The sequence below is a fragment of the Monodon monoceros genome, unplaced genomic scaffold (genome assembly GCF_005190385.1).
Source record: "Monodon monoceros isolate NGI ecotype Baffin Bay Population unplaced genomic scaffold, NGI_Narwhal_1 Super_Scaffold_21, whole genome shotgun sequence".
In the NCBI taxonomy this organism is placed as follows: Eukaryota; Metazoa; Chordata; class Mammalia; order Artiodactyla; family Monodontidae; genus Monodon; species Monodon monoceros.
In genome coordinates, this window is record NW_021703778.1 from 12437915 (window position 1) to 12457563 (window position 19649).

The following is a 19649-nucleotide window of genomic DNA, read 5'->3' on the forward strand; positions in this document are numbered from 1 at the left end:
GGTTAGGTAATGCTTTGCAGGATGTTTAGCAGCATTTCTGGCTTCTACCCACTAGATGCCAGTAGCATCCTCCTCCAGTTGTGACATTGCCAAATGTCACCTGGGGGGAATCACTGATAGGATACAGATGACTGTATCCTAAAACAGTTTAGGTGTTGTTTAGTGTGTTTTAAAATCTGTATGTTTTTACAACTTGATTTTATTATTCAGTATTTTGGTTTTTAAAGATTTATTGCCATAGATAGATAGACAGACAAGTTTAGATCTACTTCATTCATGTTAACTGCTGTGTAGAATGCATGGTATTGACAAACCTGAGGATATCCATTATTCTACTTAGAGACAGTAGGATGTTTTCATTCTTCAGCTGTTACAAACCATGTTACCATTCTACAAATGAACGACTTTGTACAAACCTCCTTGTTCACCCAAGTTTACTTTAGAATAGACATGTAGAAGTGGAACTGCTGGATCAAAGAATAATGCATCTTCAGCTTTCCTAGGACTTCATCAGTTGCTCTTCAAAGTGGTGGTACCTACAATGTGCATGAGTCCATTTCCCCACATCTTCACCAATATTTGATGTTATGAGATTTACTAATTCTTGCCAATATGATGGATGCAAAATAAGGTTTCATTGATTTCTAATTTTCATTTCCCTGATTGTTAATGGGGTTGAGAATCTTTTCAGATGCTTAATAGCCACCAATTTACAATTTTTGTGAATTGTATGCATTCGTGTCTCTTTTTCTTTTAGATTGTTTCTCTTTTTGTTACAGCTGGGTTGGAATTCTTTATTATTATGCATACCAATTATTTGATGATTGTATGGGTTTTCATTATTTTCTCCCATTATGTGAATTTGATTTTTACTTTGCTCATGATATCTTTTGTACAGAAGTTTTAATTTTTAAGTAGTCAGATTTATCTACCCTTACAGTTTGCTTATGTTCTTTTACTGTGTTTGTTCCCATATGTGTGTGTTTATAATTTTGTACAAACAGTACATACTATTATCATCAAAATGTATGCATTCTTTCCAACTTGCTTTTCTTACTCAATATTTTGTTTTAACATTTTATTTTATTTCATTTATTATTATTATTTTTTTTTGTGGTACGCATGCCTCTCACTGTTGTGGCCTCTTCCGTTGCGGAGCACAGGCTCCGGACGCGCAGGCTCAGCGGCCATGGCTCACGGGCCCAGCCGCTCCGCGGCATGTGGGATCTTCCCGGACTGGGGCACGAACCCGTGTCCCCTGCATCGGCAGGCGGACTCTCAACCACTGCACCACCAGGGAAGCCCCACTTAATTTTTTAAAGATAGATTTTATTCATTTAAAAATTTTTTGGTTTTTATTTATTTTTGGCTGTGTTCTGTCTTTCGTCGCTGTGTGCAGGGTTTTTCTAGCTGTGGTGAGCGGGAGCTACTCTTCGTTGCGGTGCACGGGCTTCTCATTGCAGTGGCTTCTCTTGTTGCGGAGCATGGGCTCTAGGCTCACGAACTTCTGTGGTTGTGGTTCATGGGCTCTAGAGTGCAGGCTCAGTAGTTGTGGTGCACGGGCTTAGTTGCTCCGCGGCATGTGGGATCTTCCCGGACCAGGGCTCGAACCCGTGTCCCCTGCACTGGCAGGTGGATTCTTAACCACTGTTCCACCAGGGAAGCCCTGTTTTAACATTTTACCTGTATGGATTTTTAAAATCTATTTTATTTCTTTTAATGGATTTTACATAATAATGATATTCTCTTGTGTTATTTTCTAAAGCTTACAGTTTTTATTTTCACTTTTAAGTTTTTAGTCCACCTGAAATTAATTTTTGTGTATAGTTTGAGGTAAGGGTCTAATTTTGTCTTTTTCTACATGGAGAGACAGTTGTCAGAACCATTTATTAAATGTTCATATATTAAACTATTTATTTAAAAGTCTGCTCTGTTCCATTAGCCTCTTTGTCTATCCCTGTACCAAAACCACACTGTTTTAATACTATAATTTTATATTAAACCTTACTATCTGGCAAATATAATTCTCCCTTCTTCAATAATGTATTGGCTTTTCTTGGCTCTTCATTCATCTAAATGAAATAAATTTCACCTTACATGTGAAATTTAGTTGCATAAAAACAACTCTATTGATGGGACTTCCCTGGCTGTCCAGTGGTTGAGACTCCGTGCTTCCACTGCAGGGGGCATGGTTTCAATCCCTGGTCAGGGAACTAAGGTCCCCCATGCCATGCAGCGTGGCCAAAAAAGGAGAAGAAAAAAAACAAGCCTCTATTGAAGTGTTGGTTGAAATTGCGTTGAATTATTGAATTTACAAGTTAAAGAGCAATTTCTATTTTTGATAATATTTATTAAAGTAATGTAGCTTTTCATTTATTTAGGTTTTATTTTATATTTTTCTTCAGTTTTATGTTATTATTGAGAAAGGAGTTGCCCATCTTTTGTTAGATTTATTGGTAGAAAACTTGTAACTTTTGTTGCTATTGTGTGTGTTTCATTTCATGTTCTAATTTCTAATTATTCGTTGCTTGTCTATTTGAATGCTATTTTAGTACATTGATACTTTATCCAGTAATCTTGACAAATTCTCCTCTTATATTCCACAGTTTTTCTTGAAGAGTTTCTTGAATTTTTTATGAAAAAAATCTTATCATTAGATCATCTTTCTTTCTTTTCAGTCCTTATATCTTTTATTTCTTATTGTGCTGACTTGGACTTCCCATAAACTTCGAATAGATGTAGTGAAAGCAGGCATCCTTTTTTTGTTCCTGACTCTAAAGGAAATGCTTCTAACATTTCTCCAGTATGCATGATATTTATTGTAGATTTTTGGTAATCTTTACGAGGATGTAGATGTTCCCTCCCATTCCTAGTTTACTAAGAGTTTTTGTCATGAATGAGTGTTGAAATTTATTTGTTGGCTTTCCAGTATCTAGTGAGATGACCGTATGTCCTTTCTCTTTCACTATGTTGGTGTAGAGCATTACATTAATAGACTTTCTACTAATGTTAAGCCATCACTGAAATCTTGAGATCAACCCAACTTAGTCATTATGTATTTTTTTACACATTTTTAGACAGTTTGCCAATATTTAGTTTATGATTTTCACATTTATATTCAAAACTGAGTTGACTTTATAATTTTCCTTTCTCATGGTGCCATTGCCTGGTTTAAATATGAAACTTATGCTAGCCTCACCAAATGAGTCTAGAGGCTTATGGATATTGTTCAAAATCAATCAGTGTATCATAATTTTAATGGCTTCACTATTGTTTGTATCATAATAGACTTACAAATTGAAGAAGATACTATGTATCTAGTTTGTCAGTAATTTTAATAGTGAAGATAGTAAGTATTTAATAAAACCAATTTTTAAATAATCTGTTATTTTCCTGATCTGATTTTGCCCCCATATCACAGAGGTTTTGAGGTCAGATTGGTATGGCTGGCACTTACTTTTTTCACTGAGGTTCAGCTCCTCTTCCAGAGGACTGACATTCTTATGGCTCTGAAGACTGGCATCATTTCAGATGACGTGGGTTGGCCCAGGGAACTTGAGGTTGGCCTTTGACCTCCTGGGCCATCTTCTCTCTATCCTCAGACTATGCTAATTCATTTTCTCCCATTAAAATATAAAGGCTTTCTCTGCCTTCTGTGCTTCTCTGGATCCTCTACTTTCTAAGACTAATCTATATTTGTTTCTGGGTTCTTCAAGGGAGCAGGCCTTATCTCTAGCATGATCCAGAGAGCTGAATTCTGACTCATAGTAACTTCCCTGTTAGTCCCTCCCTCTGCTCACTTTCCTTTTCATGAGCCTTTCTACCTAGGCAATACAGTTTCAGGACAGTTTCCACTGGCTTTTCGTCATATCTTTGCAAGACCTCAAGCCAGTCCTTGCAATCCTGGTATCACCCTCCTGCGGCGGAGGAATATTAAAGCACAAAGGAAGGACTAGATTTTCCTTCAGTTGCGTTTTAATTTCACTGGGTCAACTGAACAAGGCTTTCAGAGGAAACATCATTTGTAGCTTTGAGCACCTTCAGCAACTTTTTCAAAACCATGGTGGTAAATCTCTGAACATAATTACAGGGGAAGGTGAATTCTCTCTCTCCAGATGGCTCTCCACCACAAGTTAATCCCACTTAGTGTTACTGGTGATTGAATTCTCCTGCGAGAAGGAAATTATATGAGATCCATGAACATTTGATGTATGGATATTTCTAAACAGCCTGACTTGGAAAAGATTAAAACAGCCTTGTATTCCCAATCCCTCAAAGCTCCTCACCAGCAGGACCCAGATTTTAATCTGCTCCAGGTGGCTAAACTCAGGAAGGCTTATAGCTCTCAGCACCTTCAATTAATGCCAAGTGTAATCACAGTTGGCAGAGTGCAGGGTGTTCTGACATATTTCAGGGATGGGCATAGAACTTCTCTGCCAAGTCCTCAGAGTACTGTCTTTTGGATTGCACTTTTCATAATCAAATAGGTACCATGAGGGGCTTCCCTGGTGGCGCAGTGGTTAAGAATCTGCCTGCCAATGCAGGGTACATGGGTTCGAGCCCTGGTCCAGGGAGATCCCACATGCCACGGAGCAACTAAGCACTTGAGCCACAACTACTGAGCCTGCATGCCACAACTACTGAAGCCTGCGAGCCTAGAGCTCGTGCTCTGCAACAAGAGAAGCCACCGCAATGAGAAGCCCACAACGAAGAGTAGCCCCCGCTCACAACTAGAGAAAGCCCGCGCACAGCAACGAAGACCCAACACAGCCAAAAAAAAAAAAGCTACAATGATTAATGAGCTACAGGCAATGGATAATCCCCTACACTTAAAAATCAGAACCATGGAAAAAAAAGTAAGAGCAAATTATTCCACATAGCTCTGGGTTTCTCAACCTCAAAAGCTTTGTGCAGAGCCCTTCTTTGAGGACCTTTGCCATGAAGACAGCTGAGTCTGATTGAGTTGTGTTATATCTGAGTGTGAGAGAGGTTGCCCACTGTTCTGCGTCAGTGTGTGTATTTATTTTGATTTTGCTCATGAGTCCAGAGGCATTTGGAATTGGCCACACTTAAAGCAAAACGAAAGCATCAAAATATTGGATATGGGAAGTAATCACATAGCTGGGCTCGCCTTTTCTTGCTTGATTGGCTTCTAGTCTGGGGCAATCTGAAACAAGATGTTTCCAGAGCTTGTCATAGGGACAGCTCTGCAATGGAAACCGAGAGCACCTTCAACAAATCATAAAAGTCCAAGTTATACTGCAGTACCAAAAAGAAAGTTCTACTCAAAAAAAATTAGGTGTTGAATATATGCTTTTCTTTAATCTGATGGCTATTGCGAGGTTAAAAAAATGAAGCTTCTTAAATTCCACCGGAAAAACAAGGAATTCAGAGTTACAAAGCAGATGAAGGAGAGGATAATCCTTGTATTTAATGCCTCTTTAGATACACTACCAAGATGATGGAGTAAAAAATCACCTCCGGACACTATAAGAAACGTACAGCATTTTTGATGTAGGTAATAGCTTGGCGTTTATGACTATCAACAGGTCATGAGAGAACAAGAAAACAGTGTTCGTGTGTTTGGACTAAAGTAAAAAAAAGCTTAGTAAGTCCTTGGCATTTCTGTCAATTTTATAAATTACTAAAGTGTGTATTTAAATTAGATTTTATTAGTCATTGTAAAATGGTGCATTGACTTCATTACACATTGTTTTTAAAAGCTGGAGAAATGGATTTCTAATTCTGTTTTATCACACATGACACACAAGTGTTTGTAATGACTTTGTGTCATGAGACTCCCCACCAGTTGGGAACATTGTCATTCTCCTATTCCACGGTTTATAGTTGGAGATTACAAAGCATGTGGATGTTAAGTTGTTCGTGTTCACATTACGATAGCAGTGACGGGATTAAATCCAAGACATTATCTGTAACGGAAGAATTTGCCTCGTTATATGAAACCAGAAGCCCTCTAAGTGTTTTGACAGAGAAGAGCTGTAGAAATGATATCTCCCAACCTGGAGCGAGCCCACACATGGGTCTCAGTTTTGTCCCGTTGGATGTGGCCTGCCCGCTTTGTCTTGCTCTGCTGTAAACAACAACAAAAGAACGTGTTGGGCTCCCCTTAGCACAGCTCAGGCAGAAGGGCAGTTTCTAAAGAATGTGAGAAATGCAGAAGGAAAATCAGAAGGAACAGAGAATTCTGTTCCCTCATTGGAACAGAATGCTTCCTCCATTCACCCATCATCTCCCACAATCTGATTTCACCGTACCCAGACTCCCCCTCCCTCCCCTGGCTCCCCTTCCACATAAGCTCTTCCAATGTGCCCTCTGGAACTCTTTCTACCATAAACAAGCCCCTGCTGTGAGGCTCACGTTACTTATGTCTACAACACCCGTGACCTGGTCCTCAGTCCTGCCATCTGTCAACCTTCAGGTCACTCTCCCACATTCACTGAGGACATTTGCACCTGGCCCATTGTCTGTCTTTCCAGCGCCACTGCTGGGTGACCTGAGTTCATGCAGGCGACTGTTCAACACCCTAGCTGCAGGTCTGTTTGGCTCCCAAGTTTAATATCTTCCTCTGCTCCCTTCAGGAGGCTGGAACATCAGAATCGCTAAGCCTGGCAGCTTAAATAAAAGGTGATACCCAAAGCCTTTTGTCTCAAGCAACCACTGGAACTCCCAGTCATAGAATCAGAAATACCTCGATGATTGGGGAAATTGTTCTTAGTTCTAAGATGTATTATCTGACACAAGGCAGATTTCCAAGCTTCTTGTTGAAACTGCTAGGAAACAAGGTCCTAAAAATTTCTCTTGAGTGCAATATAGTCAGTGGGAATTATTAAGGACCCATTCATACTAATTTAATATGTATAAGTAATCATAGATATCACGATTGATTTTGTGTGCAGCTATGCTTATGTGATTTAGTGAATATAACAGATTTGTAAGGTCTTTTCCCACAGAAACTGAGCTACCCCCAAGAACCATTACACTTGGCCTGGGGCATTATTTGCTTTTGTTTTCTAATTGCTCCATCTGTTTTTGTCCGTGAATTTTTTTGGATTGAGTTTTTTGGTATTCCATTTTCCCCTTTCTGTTGGCTTTTTAAGTTATACCTCTTTGTTTTATTTATTTTTTTAATGGTTGCCCTAGGGATTACCATATACATCCTTAACTTATCACAGCCCATTATACCAATTCCCAGATAAAATCTTTTTTTAAAAAAATAAATTTATTTATTTTTGGCTGCATTGGGTCTTTGTTGCTGTGGCTCATGGACTCTAGAGCGCAGGCTCAGTAGTTGTGGTGCACAGGCTTAGTTGCTCCGCGGTATGTGGGACCTTCCCAGACCAGGGCTTGAACCCATGTCCCCTGTATTGGCAGGCAGATTCTTAATCACTGCACCACCAGGGAAGTCCCTCCCAGATAAAATCTTAAACCATACACATCCACTTACTACCCTTTCACTTTGTGCTATTGTTGTTATACATCTTCAGCATAAACTATAAACTCCACAGCACATTGTTTTATTTTTGCTCTAAATGGTCAATTAACCTGTAAGTAAAAATTTTAAAAACAGCCAAAAAAAGTTTCTAAATGTATCATTTCTGGTGTTCTTCATTCCTTTGTGTAGATTTGAGTTTCCAACTGATATTAGTTCCCTCAGCCTGAAGAACATTCTTTAATATTTATTGTAGTACAGACCTGCTGGCAACAAAATCACTTTTTCTTTTTTAAATCTTTTTTCACCTTCATTTTTTTTGAAGAATTAGATTTCTTTTTTTTTTAAGAATTTAAAAAAGTTGAAGTATAATTTACAATGTTGTGTTTGTTTCTAGTGTAAAGCAAAGTGATCTGGTTATACGTATATATATTTTCATATTCTTTTCCGTTATAGTTTATTACAAGATATTGAATATAGTTCCCTATGCTATACAGGAGGACCTTGTTGTTTATCTAAATATTTTATATATAGTAATTGTATCTGCTAATCCCAGACTCCTAATTTATCCCTCCCCCCCTTCATTTTTGAAAGATATTTCTGCTAGTTATAGAATTTTAGGTTGACAGTCCCTCCAGCCCCCCTCACTAAACACCAGCACAGTAAAAATGTCATCCTGTTTACTCTGGCTTCATTGGGTCTTATGAGAAGTCAGTGGTAATTTTTATTCTCCTACCTCTAATGTAATCCTCCTGCCATCCCCATCAGCTGATGTTAAGGTTTGGCGTTCAGCATTTTGACAGTGATGTGCCTAGATGTAGTTATCGCTATGTTTATTCTACTTGATGTTTGTTGAGATTCTTGAACCATTGGGTTGAAAATTTTCCACATTTTTTAGCCATTATGTCTTCTAATGTTTTTTTCTGCCTCAGTCTCCTTCTTTCCTCTTCTTCTGTGGGATCAAAAGCAGACTGACAGATTGTGTTTTTATAGTGTAGACTCTTTTATGTTTCACTATGCAAATGAAAGATTGACCTATTCTGGTTCCCTTGTCTTATCAGAGGTAGATCTGATTTTCAATAAGTTCTATTCACTGGAGAACTCTGTAGACAGCCATGATGAAATAGAAATGACTCAGATGATCATATCTATTTTGTCTTGACTATCTTGATGCTTTTTAACCTTCTTAATTCTTGGTGTAGTGTTTTAAAGGCCCATGTTTTAATTGAACATACTCATTTTTGTTATAACGAATGCATACATTTTATTTAAAGTATCCATTTTACTGCATATCTTCACAGCTGAATAAGCAGGCCATTGCAGGCTATTTTCACTACATTTTATCTTGCTTCTCTCTGCTTACCCAGATCTGTCTGGGCTTTCGGATAACTGAATTGCAAATTAAAAAGCAGAACATCACACGCCATTTCTCTGAAAGCCAAGTTCACACAAATCTCATAATTATCCACACAGGGTGTCATCTATTTTTATGCCTTTGTAAATAAATAATCTTCCCTTGAATAAAAATCATTTACTTCTTGATTCCTTAGTATTTATAATTTTCTAGAACTTTATGTGTTCACATTATGATTTAAGAGGCATCGTGTGTAGACGCTCAATACTATAACTGCTACCTCGTTTAAGGACTTAAGTCAACAAGTCTTTAGTAAGTGCTTGTGAAAAGTCATAAAATAAAGGACTTGATAGTATTTCTGTCTTCATGATGCCTCTAACCAAACTGGGCAGTCAACCAACCCACATGAATGGAAACATCCTTGTGGAGAAGCTGGGAAAGTCAGGGATAGTTCTATAGCAGTGAGATTGAAGTAGGTATGGAGAGAGAATTTGGAAGCTGGAAGGAAAACATTCAAAGCAAGAGTAGCACAGCAAACAAACACAGAACCAAGCACTCTACCCGTCCCTGTACGTGCTATCTCGTTTAACTTCCCCAAGGATGAGGCATTAGTCGTTAACTGACTTCTGTAGGAGATGGATATCATTCCTGCCCCTCTTTCATAGATGAAGAAATTGAAGTTCACAGATAGAAGTGATGTGCTGCAGGCTCTACAGCCAGTGGTGGGGGGGGAGGGGTGTGGGAATTTGATGGTCTGAATGCCTGGCTCTACTTCCTGTGCTCTTCTTAACCATTGTGCTCTCATACTGCTTCCACAAGGGGGATTGGATATAATAGCAGTCAAGTATCTATTCTTATTAACTGTGTGAGACTGTGGGACTGATTCTGATTTAGGATTTTGCAAACAACACTAACCCTGTATGCTTTCACTTGCCTTGCAAACCAGAAGGTTGTGAAGATTTACACCCATTTAATAGTATATTTCAGTTTCCACTCAACGGGAAGTGCCTTAAATTCAGCTTCACTCCAGTTTCCAGCCTTAGCTCTGCCCTCTGCCCTGCATTATTTTAAGATTACTGTTTAGTTGTGGATAAAGTTTTATCATAACCATGATTATTACAGCTTCCAATTTTGAATTTCTAATTTCCATTTCGTAGAAGAGGTGAGACTTGAAACAGGTCTTGAAGAAGTCAAGTTGAAGGAGTAATGAGCATTACAGGCATGAAGGAAAACCCTCATCAAACCCCACTAGTTGTAAAAATATTGAATTACTATGTTGTACACCTGAAACTATTATAATATTGTAAATCACCTGTACTTCGATAAAAAAGAAAAACCATTGGTTGGACCTGCTGCACGAAAAATCCTTTTGCTGGCATTAAATTTCTAGTTTACTGTACAAATTTACATCTAGGTTAATATGTGTTGGAAATCATATCTTCTGATTAGGTGGTCAGAAGTCCTTTGCAGCCAAAGTTTGGCTTCAGCAGAATTCTACAGAATTCTACTGTTACGATAAAGAATAAAACCTGAGATGTGATCACATCTGAATTTCTACCTGTATTCTGCAGTTGTGTCACATTACATATAAACAAAGAACATTAAGCTTTCAGATGGGATATCTGAGGTTAATGAGATTGCCAGCAAATAATATCAACATACTAACCGGTATTTAATTAATCTCCAAAAGGCAATACATTGGTTAATACTTTAATCCACCAAAGTTGTGGATATTTACTCATGGAAGTAAAATTTTCCTAGTACATACATACAAGAGTAAAAAGCCTTTTTCTTTAAGAAAGTATAAGATAAGAGTATCCATGTGGACTAATAATGTCAGCAACATTTTTGGGGTGCCACCCTATACTGAGAGAGGTATATATATTTAGTAGTTGATATAAAATGCTTGCATTAACTTTGGTTTGTTGGGCCATCTCTTCAATGGAAAGTTCTGTTATTTAGCTTTCTAACTTGACTTGAGTCATTGACCAAACTGTATAAGTCAGAGTTTTTAAACCACCACCACACAGAGAGAGAGAGAGAGAGAGAGAGAGAGAACTAATGAACAGCTTTAGTCACGAATGCATATTCATTAATTTCCCCCTGAGGAACACTCCATCAATCCTGACATACTAATGCCTGACAAGTCAAGGTAGTTGAAGGTTCTCTTTGGGCCATTAGGCAATATTTTCCTGTGTCATACGACATGATGCATAAAGAACTTTTCTCTAGGGCTAAGAGACAATGAAAGAGAAAACCACAGCACGTACCTTATGATAAATAGTGGAAATCTGAAGATCACAAGTGTCTCTTTTTCTTCTGTATAGTGAACTTTTTAGGAGTTACTCTTTCTAAGAGAAGTGAAACAACATTCTAGTTCTTTCCCTGAGGACTGTAGTTCTATTCCACTTCTTGATCCAGTCAAACGTATTCCAGAAGAGGACTTAAGCAAACTCTGACTCCTTTATCTTTTCTTTAACTTAATTCTCTCCTTTTCCCCAGGATAATTACTTATAGAAATTGCAGTACTTGCAAGAGACTTGCTTCTGATCCCCTGGCTGGAGGCTTAACAAGTTAGAGCAGAGGGTGGTGAGAGAATTCTTAAGAGTACTTGATGTGAATTCTCTGGAATTGGGGGCATACAAGCACAAGGGAGCTGTCGTCAGTTTTTGGTCAGGAGTGCCCAGTGGAGTACTCTGTACCAGCAAGTCTTGAACCGTGGTGGTGGCCTGGAAGAAGTAGGATACAGCTCCACCCCAACCAAACTCTCTCTGCCCCCTGAGAGAAGGGAAAAGTATCCTAGTCATACCCATGGCTCCACATGAAGGAGTATGGAACCCAGAGAAAGGGTAAGAGCTGTGGGGCTTCCCAGGAGACCCCCAAGTCAAATGATGGTGTGGTCCATCCTGAGAAAGGGTTGGACGTGTGGACTACTAGAGAGGCAGAGAGGGAGCTTAGACTATTGCTCTGAGTGGTCTTCAGTGACAGAGGGGGCTGAGATGGAGCTGAACACCACCCAACTAAAGGGGAGAAGCCACCTATGAGGAGTCTACCCCATCAGTCTAAGTCACCAACTATTAGACCAAACCAAAGGCAAGCCAGAGGGCCGCCGTTCTGAGTTCTATAAAACAGCATGTCAAACCCATCTGTTCACTTGCACTTGGATAAATATCCAGCTGTATACATTCAAACATCAGTTCCTGAAAAACATTTTATTATCATAACAACTGCTGCTTATTAAGTGCTGTGAGCACAGTGTTTCAATGGTACTTCCCTTGTCCTTCCTCTACCTTCCTACCGGAGAGCAGCTGGACCCAGCATCCCCCTCCATCATCTACCAAATCAACATGCTAGGGTGGGAGAAAGAATGAATAAGCAAACCATGGCCCAGACCCCACTCCTGGCTCTTGGCCCCCAAACCTAGCCTGTGTCGGTACAGAGGGAGCTTTGAATTTAGCTAGGTTCTAATAACTGATAGTAACCAGAAATTATAGATTCTGCCTAAGACATCATTAGGAGAATGGAAAAACTCATTTGACATAGCACCACTGAAAGTCGGGACTGAGGGGAAAATGCTGCCTTTACATTCTCAAAGAATTGAAATTCCTTAGTAAATCATTTACATATATAATTCATTTTAGAAAGATTGCCATCCAAGGTGGCAGATTTCTTTCTAAGTTTGGGATTTTAAAGAAGCAAGGTTACTCTATCTAGAAAATTAATTTATGAGTTACCAACATTTTTTTCAGATAAAGTATTAATATACTTCTTATTTCATCCCTTGTCTTAAAAAATAAAATACAGGGAAATTACTGGACTCTGGGATGGATATTGTCATAAATGAAATAAATTCCTTAATTAGAAGACATCTTATCTCTTTAAGTATGAAGAAAGTACCACTTTTATTCATTCACCTGTGATTAGTGCCTTGAAACAGCAGTTTTCCACATGGTGACCTCATAGATAAAATGCACTCATGCATCTTACAAATTTGAGCCATTGAATCTCTCTCACCTGGAGGACCTGTCCCCATATGTCATGAGAAGGAGGAAGCAGAACTGTTAAAAAATTACATAACAAGAAATGGATAACCATTCTCCTTTTGTGTGAGTTCCTTTGCTTTGAGTAAAGAGATTTTATCATCTTAAGAGGTCCAGTCACCACCACCAATACCAAAGTAAAAATAGACAAATTCCCATAATGTTAGCATACTAGTTACAAGTCTGAGCCTCTGTTTTAATGGTCATTTGGTAAAATTTTCATCTTGGCTTTGTAACACTTTTTCTATAGTTCGTATTTTATCTTTGGTATTTGAGAATTTGGGATTAAAGACAATCTTTCATTATATTGAATCTTTCAAATTAAGCAATTGATGTCATCTCTTTTGTGACTTTAGGAACAAAGGGTAATGACTTTTAAAGAAATGAATATACAAAATAAAATTGTAGTCATTGCCAATGTTCTGCCTTAGATTTTATGTAAGTGCAGAGGCTTCCTGGGATGTGTGTTAGTTCTTCACCGTGAAGAAAGAATGGTGAGAAAGGACGATGGAGTGAGCTGGGCAAAAAGTAGAAATTGTGACAAATGAACACAGAACAGTTTTTTCAGATTAATCTCTGACTTGCTGGTCAAGAGATTGAACTTGAGAAGGGCTGTAATAAATCAGGAACTGTTCACAGTTACTGATTATGGAGAGCAAGCCCCCGAAGTAAATCAGCTCTCCAGGATGTAGGCTGGTTTTGAATCCAGAGATGCACCTGTGGACCTCAGAGACCCAGGAGGATGTGTGTGGGGTATGCTTGACCGTATGGCAAGGGAAACTAAAAGAGTAATAAAGAAACATGATATTAAAATGTTTTCTTCTTGAACAGCACTTTGTGATTTTTGTTTATCTCAAGATCTTAATTCTCATGCCAGCTGTGGAGTATGTTTTGCTGCTTTATAAGAGGCAAGTGACTAACCCAAGATCAACTGGAACAGCCACTCAGACGCAGGTTTTCTGACATCAATTCCAGTGTCCTTTCCCTGATGGGCTTGACTGGAAGGGTGAGGTTAATGCACCATGACCAGGCCATCTCCCATAGGAATGTACTTTCAACCCAAGAATTGGGAAAAAGCCTTTCTTAAGTTGAATTGTTATGTTTCCTTTTGATAGACAATATGAATTTTGCATTTCTATTATTATTGTAATTATTTTGGCTGCTGAAAAGCTCAGAGCCCAATTTCTGGCCTAGTCTTCAATTTTGGAGATTGCATGAGGCCTTCTGATCATGTCTTTCCATTCTATCTATATTATTCCTCACCTTTTTTATTCACACTTTCGTATTTTAAGGTGGCATGCATATGCCTCTTCAAATTATTTGTGGAACAAGGTAGGTTATAAATATATCAACAACAACAAAAAGCAAATTTGCGGCATTTGACAGCTTTAGGTTTCTGGAGGCAGAGCCATCGTTCTTTTTTTTTTGATTAATTTATTTTTGGCTGTATTGGGTCTTCGTTGCTGTGCACGGGCTTTCTCTAGTGGCGAGTGGGGGCTACTCTTCGTTGTGGTGCGCAGGCTTCTCATTGTGGTGGCTTCTCTTGTTGTGGAGCACGGGTTCTAGAGTGCGGGCTCAGTAGTTGTGGCACATGGGCTCAGTAGTTGTGGCTCACAGGCTCTAGAGCACAGGCTCAGTAGTTGTGGCACACAGGCTTAGTTGCTCCGTGGCATGTGGTATCTTCCCGGACCAGGGCTCGAACCCGTGTCCCCTGCATTGGCAGGTGGATTCTTAACCACTGCGCTACCAGGGAAGCCCCAGCGCCATCATTCTGAGTCCTGGAAAACAACATCTACCCCATCTATTGAACTTGGATGAATATCCAGCTATATTCAGCTATGTTGCAAAGCACTGGAGCATCAGTTCCTGGCAAAAGTTTCATTATAACAACTGCTTTTTATTGAGTGCTGTATAAACTGCTGGGGGTGCCTAGAGATGGGCTCATGTTCCTTGGGTTCAGACAGGAAGCACTGTTCCCTTCAATACTGAGAAAATTCCTGCTGGGAAGAGGTGTAAGTCTGGCCTTTCCAAATAACCACCTTACGTGGGGAAGGAACACCCAGAGTCGTTTCATCTGTGGATTTCCATGCCCTTGCATCTTCTGCTCCCAGTTCCTGCCTGCACCTGTGAAAACTCCCAGCTCGGAGCGCCATGCTCTTACGATTTCTTCTTTCCTCTTCCTCCTCTCAGTTCTGAAGAGCAGGACCCCAGACTTCATAATCTCACTAGCCCATGACATACAGTCTTGAAACTCAAGGCAAACATGGCCATTCCTCCCTAAAAACCCAGTCTCACCATGTGAATATAGCAACGATGTAATTAAATATGTGAAACAATATAACGTTTCACTGTGAAGTATTGAATAGTTTGACAGAACTTTTAACACACTGGAACTTACGCCTCCAGCTGAATTTGGATGTGTTCATTCTGTCATTTTTTTTAAACAATCCAATCACCGGGTCCCATCTAGGCAGTTATAGAGGTGGTCTTTGGTATATTGTCACCATCATTAACTATGCCAATGGAAATTATCAATGAATGAACATGGATTGGGGCTAAGCTCTTTGCTGAGGTTGCCAAACCTTCAGAACCCTGACTGCAGAGTTCATGGTTGAACGCATCTTCCTGATACAAAGGACTCAGCTAAAGCTGCACCCTGAGCATATAGTTACTCATTAGTTATGCATATAATTAAACAATAGCCCATTTACATCATCAATCTACAAATCTGCAAAGCTGAGGGCCAAGGAGTGAATGAAGAGTCACTGTGATGCAGTTATAGGTAGAATTTGCTATCTCTTTTCCAATTTAAAAATCCTGTGCTAAAATGGGCAGTTTAAAAAATGATAAAGCTGTTGGGTGCTTCTGAATCTCTTTCCTTGCTCTTGAATTGTTGCATTTAGATCTTAACTCTTTACTTTTCCTTCTTAGTCCTAGACATCTTAGAGATTCTACTGCTATAGAATATATCAGTATTCTTCGGATATATTTGATGTGAAGAATAGGGGAAAAAGTAGTTGTGTACCTTTATTTGGCTCAGATGCCCTCAGTGTGGTGGCAGCTGTGACCCATTTCTGAATGTAGTGTTTTCCTTGTTTCTAATGACAGTCTTTCCAGGGCATGAAGAAGATTAAAATTGAAATCCCCATGGGTTATTAACGAAAAGACTTTAATTTAGAAATTCTCAAAACTGCCTGTCTCCTTCATTTATAAGTCAAAATGGTAGTTAACTTTTCAGAAGTGAGTAGCATCTGCTGTGTTTCCATATATTGGGAGAGAGTCAGCCTAGCCTAAGTGGGAGATTTCTTCTGGTTCTAGGTCAGTGGTTTCCAAAGGGTGGCCCCAGACCAGCAGAATCAGTACAACCTGGAGCCTGTTGCAAATGCAGATGCTCACGTTTTACCCAAAAACTACTGAATGAGGAACTTTGAGAGTGAGGCCCAGTAATCGCCAGATCACAGGTGATTCTGATGCCACTGAAGTTTGAGACCACTGCTCTGAGTCTAGAGTGAGAACAAGTGCTTGTAATCGAATCCTGCTATGAGAGCAGTGAACTCACTTTCCCTTCGTGCACTGGAGCATGTCCAGGTTTGGCCAATGCAAAGTAGTAGTAGTTAATGAATGGAACATAAAGGATTACTTTTCTTTTAAAGTGGTTTGTAGCCAGTATTCTGGAGAGATGCCTAAATGTGGGCACATCCCACAGCTAATTCCCCAAGCATGGCCAAGGGCACATCAGCGATAAAGAACAAAATCTTTTTTTTTAAATTGAAGTATGGTTGCTGTAAAGTATTTTGTAAGTTACAGGTGTACTATATAGTGGTTCGCAATTTTTAGAGGTTATACTCCATTTATAGTCATTATAAAATATTGGCTATATTCCCTGTGTTGTATAATATATCCTTATTTTATTTGTAGCTTATTTTATACGTAATAGTTTGTGCCTCCTAATCCCCTACCCCTATATTGCCCCTCCCCCCTCCCCTCTCCCCACTGGTGACCACTAGTTCTTTATATCTGTGAGTCTGCTTCTTTTTTGTTATATTCACTACTTTGTTGTATTTTTTTAGATTCCACATATAAGTGATACCATACAGTATTTGTCTTTCTCTGTCCGACTTATTTCACTTAGCATAATGCCCTCCACGTCCATCCATGTTGCTGCAAATAGCAACATTTCATTTTTTTTATGACTGAGTAATATTCTATTGTGTGTATCTATCTATCTATCTATCTATCTATATATCTCACATCTTTTTTTATCCATTCATGTGTTCTGTTGAGGGACACTTAGGTTGCTTCCATACCTTGGCTACTGTAAATAATGCTGCTACAACACTGGGGTGCATGTATCTTTTCGAAATAGTGTTTTTGTTTTTTTCAGAAGTGGAATTGCTGAGTCATATCATAGTTCTAGTCTTAGGTTTTTGAGAAACCTCCATACTGTTTTCCACAGTAGTTGCACCAATTTACATTCCCACTAACAGTGTGCGAGGGTTCCCTTTTCTCCACCTCCTCACCAACACGTGTTATTTCTGTTCTTTTTGATGATAGCCATTCTGACAGGTGACAAACAACCAGATCTTGTCTGGCAAATTACTTCTTTCTTTTTTTTAAAAAAAATTTATTTATTTATTTGGTTGCGTCAGGTCTTAGTTGTGGCTTGCCAGCTCCTTAGTTGCGGCACATGGCCTCCTTAGTTGCAGCTCGCCAGCTCCTTAGTTATGGCATGCGAACTCTTAGTTGCAGCATGCATGTGGGGTCTAGTTCCCGGACCAGGGATTGAACCCAGGCCCCCAGCATTGGGAACGCAGAGTCTTAACCACTGTGCCACCAGGGAAGTCCCTCTTTCTTTTTTTTTAAGTTTAATATATTTTTTTCTTGCAAATTATTTATTTATTTATGGCTGCGTTCGGTCTTCGTCGATGCGCACGGGCTTTCTCTAGTTGCGGCGAGCAGGGGCTACTCTTCGTTGCTGAGTGCAGGCTTCTCATCGCGGTGGCTTCTCCTGTTGCAGAGCATGGGCTCTAGGCGCGCGGGCTTCAGTAGTTGTGGCACACGAGCTCAGTAGTTGTGGCTCACGGGCTCTAGAGTGCAGGCTCAGTAGTTGTGGCGCACAGGCTTAGTTGCTCTGCAGCACGTGGGATCTTCCTGGACCAGGGCTCGAACCCGTGTCCTTTGCATTGGCAGGCGGATTCTTAACTGCTCTGCCACCAGGGAAGTCCCACAAATTATTTCTTGAACTGCAGTAAACTCGATACTGCAGATAGAAGTAGTTTAGCTCTTGAATCAACCACTCTCTGTCCTTTCTATATTTTTCTGACACAGTCTCCCTGGCTCTCGCTTTAAACATATGTCCATGCTGGCATTTTACAGTGGTTCCTATAACATTATGACAAGAACTTTGCATCAAAAAGATAAGTGCTGGCATCAGCTACTTTACAGATCTTCCTGGGCCTTCACTTGAGGAAGAGTCAGAAGAGTGTTTATACCCAGCCTGACCAGAAAAGAGTCTTTCCCCCTTCATGAGCTTTCTTTTATTAGTGAGATGGGCAATTGCCAAGGAAAAGGTTGGCTCCAGGATATTCAGCCCCTGCCCACCTGCCCTTGGTCTCTCCCTGTGCTGGGGGCACAGCTGCCACCACCTGGCCCCAATGGCAGCCTCTTCATGTGGGAATTGCTGTTCTTTCTCAGGAAATGTCACCTTTCCTCTTAATTTCCCTATTGTCACTAAGAGACCAGGGACCTCAAATCAAATCAGTTTGAAAAAGGTAGCAATTAGCATGCATCAAATAAGACCAAGGAGTAATTACTCCCTGCATGAACGGGTTAAAAAACAGTCACACTGGTCACATATTTATGTCCTGCCATTTGTCAGGGACTTTCAAGCCTCTACTAATGTTACTTTAAAAATGTCTAAATGGAGATACTATTCCCAGCCTACCCCGAACTTGAGCCTGTAGCTGAGAAAAGGTCTCCCCAGTCTCCCAGAACAAGCAGACAGTTATTAATGGAGATGCTCTCCCAGCTCATGTACGTACTAACATCTGTTAAAATTGCATTTGTACAGGGTTGCGTGAATGATTGATATAAGAACATACCACTTTGGCTAAACACAGCTCTTACGATTTCATGACGCTGTTTCCCAGAGTTCTAGGTTACAACAACCTGACCTTGAAAGTTACAAGTGAAAGCAATCTGCTCTCATCCTGAGCTGAATGTACAGAAGAGGTTTTCCATTGGAACAATCTTCCATTTAAAGAGGGTGGGGTCTCTGACAGTGGAGGGGGTCAGACTCTCTGGCTGGGACTCCTTCGGGGCCTCCTGAGGCAGCTGTAGCCTGGAAAAGTGTGGCTTTTCAGAGACAGGGTGTTATACTCAGAGAAATTTTCTCTCCTAATCTGGGGTTCATAGCTTTACTGCCTGGGTAGGGCAACTGCAGAAAAGCAGACACTGACCGTCCTGCTTGTGAGTCTCCCCAAAGGGCATTCTTAATGCTCTTGAACTTCCATTCATTGGTATTGAACTTACAGACCCTTGAACTTACATTCAAATATAAACCAGCAGCTCAAAGTATCAGAGCTGGGTCAAGCCTCAGCTGTTGCTGAATCCACATCTCTCCTGCCTTTATTTTTTCCGGTCCCATCTCTGCATCCCTGTTTACTCCATAGTCTGTTTTACTCTGTTTTTGTGTTAGGGAATCTTACTAGGACTTCTAGACAAATTGAACATTGTTGTAGAGTGAGGTGTCTCTTGGCTTAACAACTTTCTTTCTCCTCTGTCTACCTTCTTAGAAGAATAATTT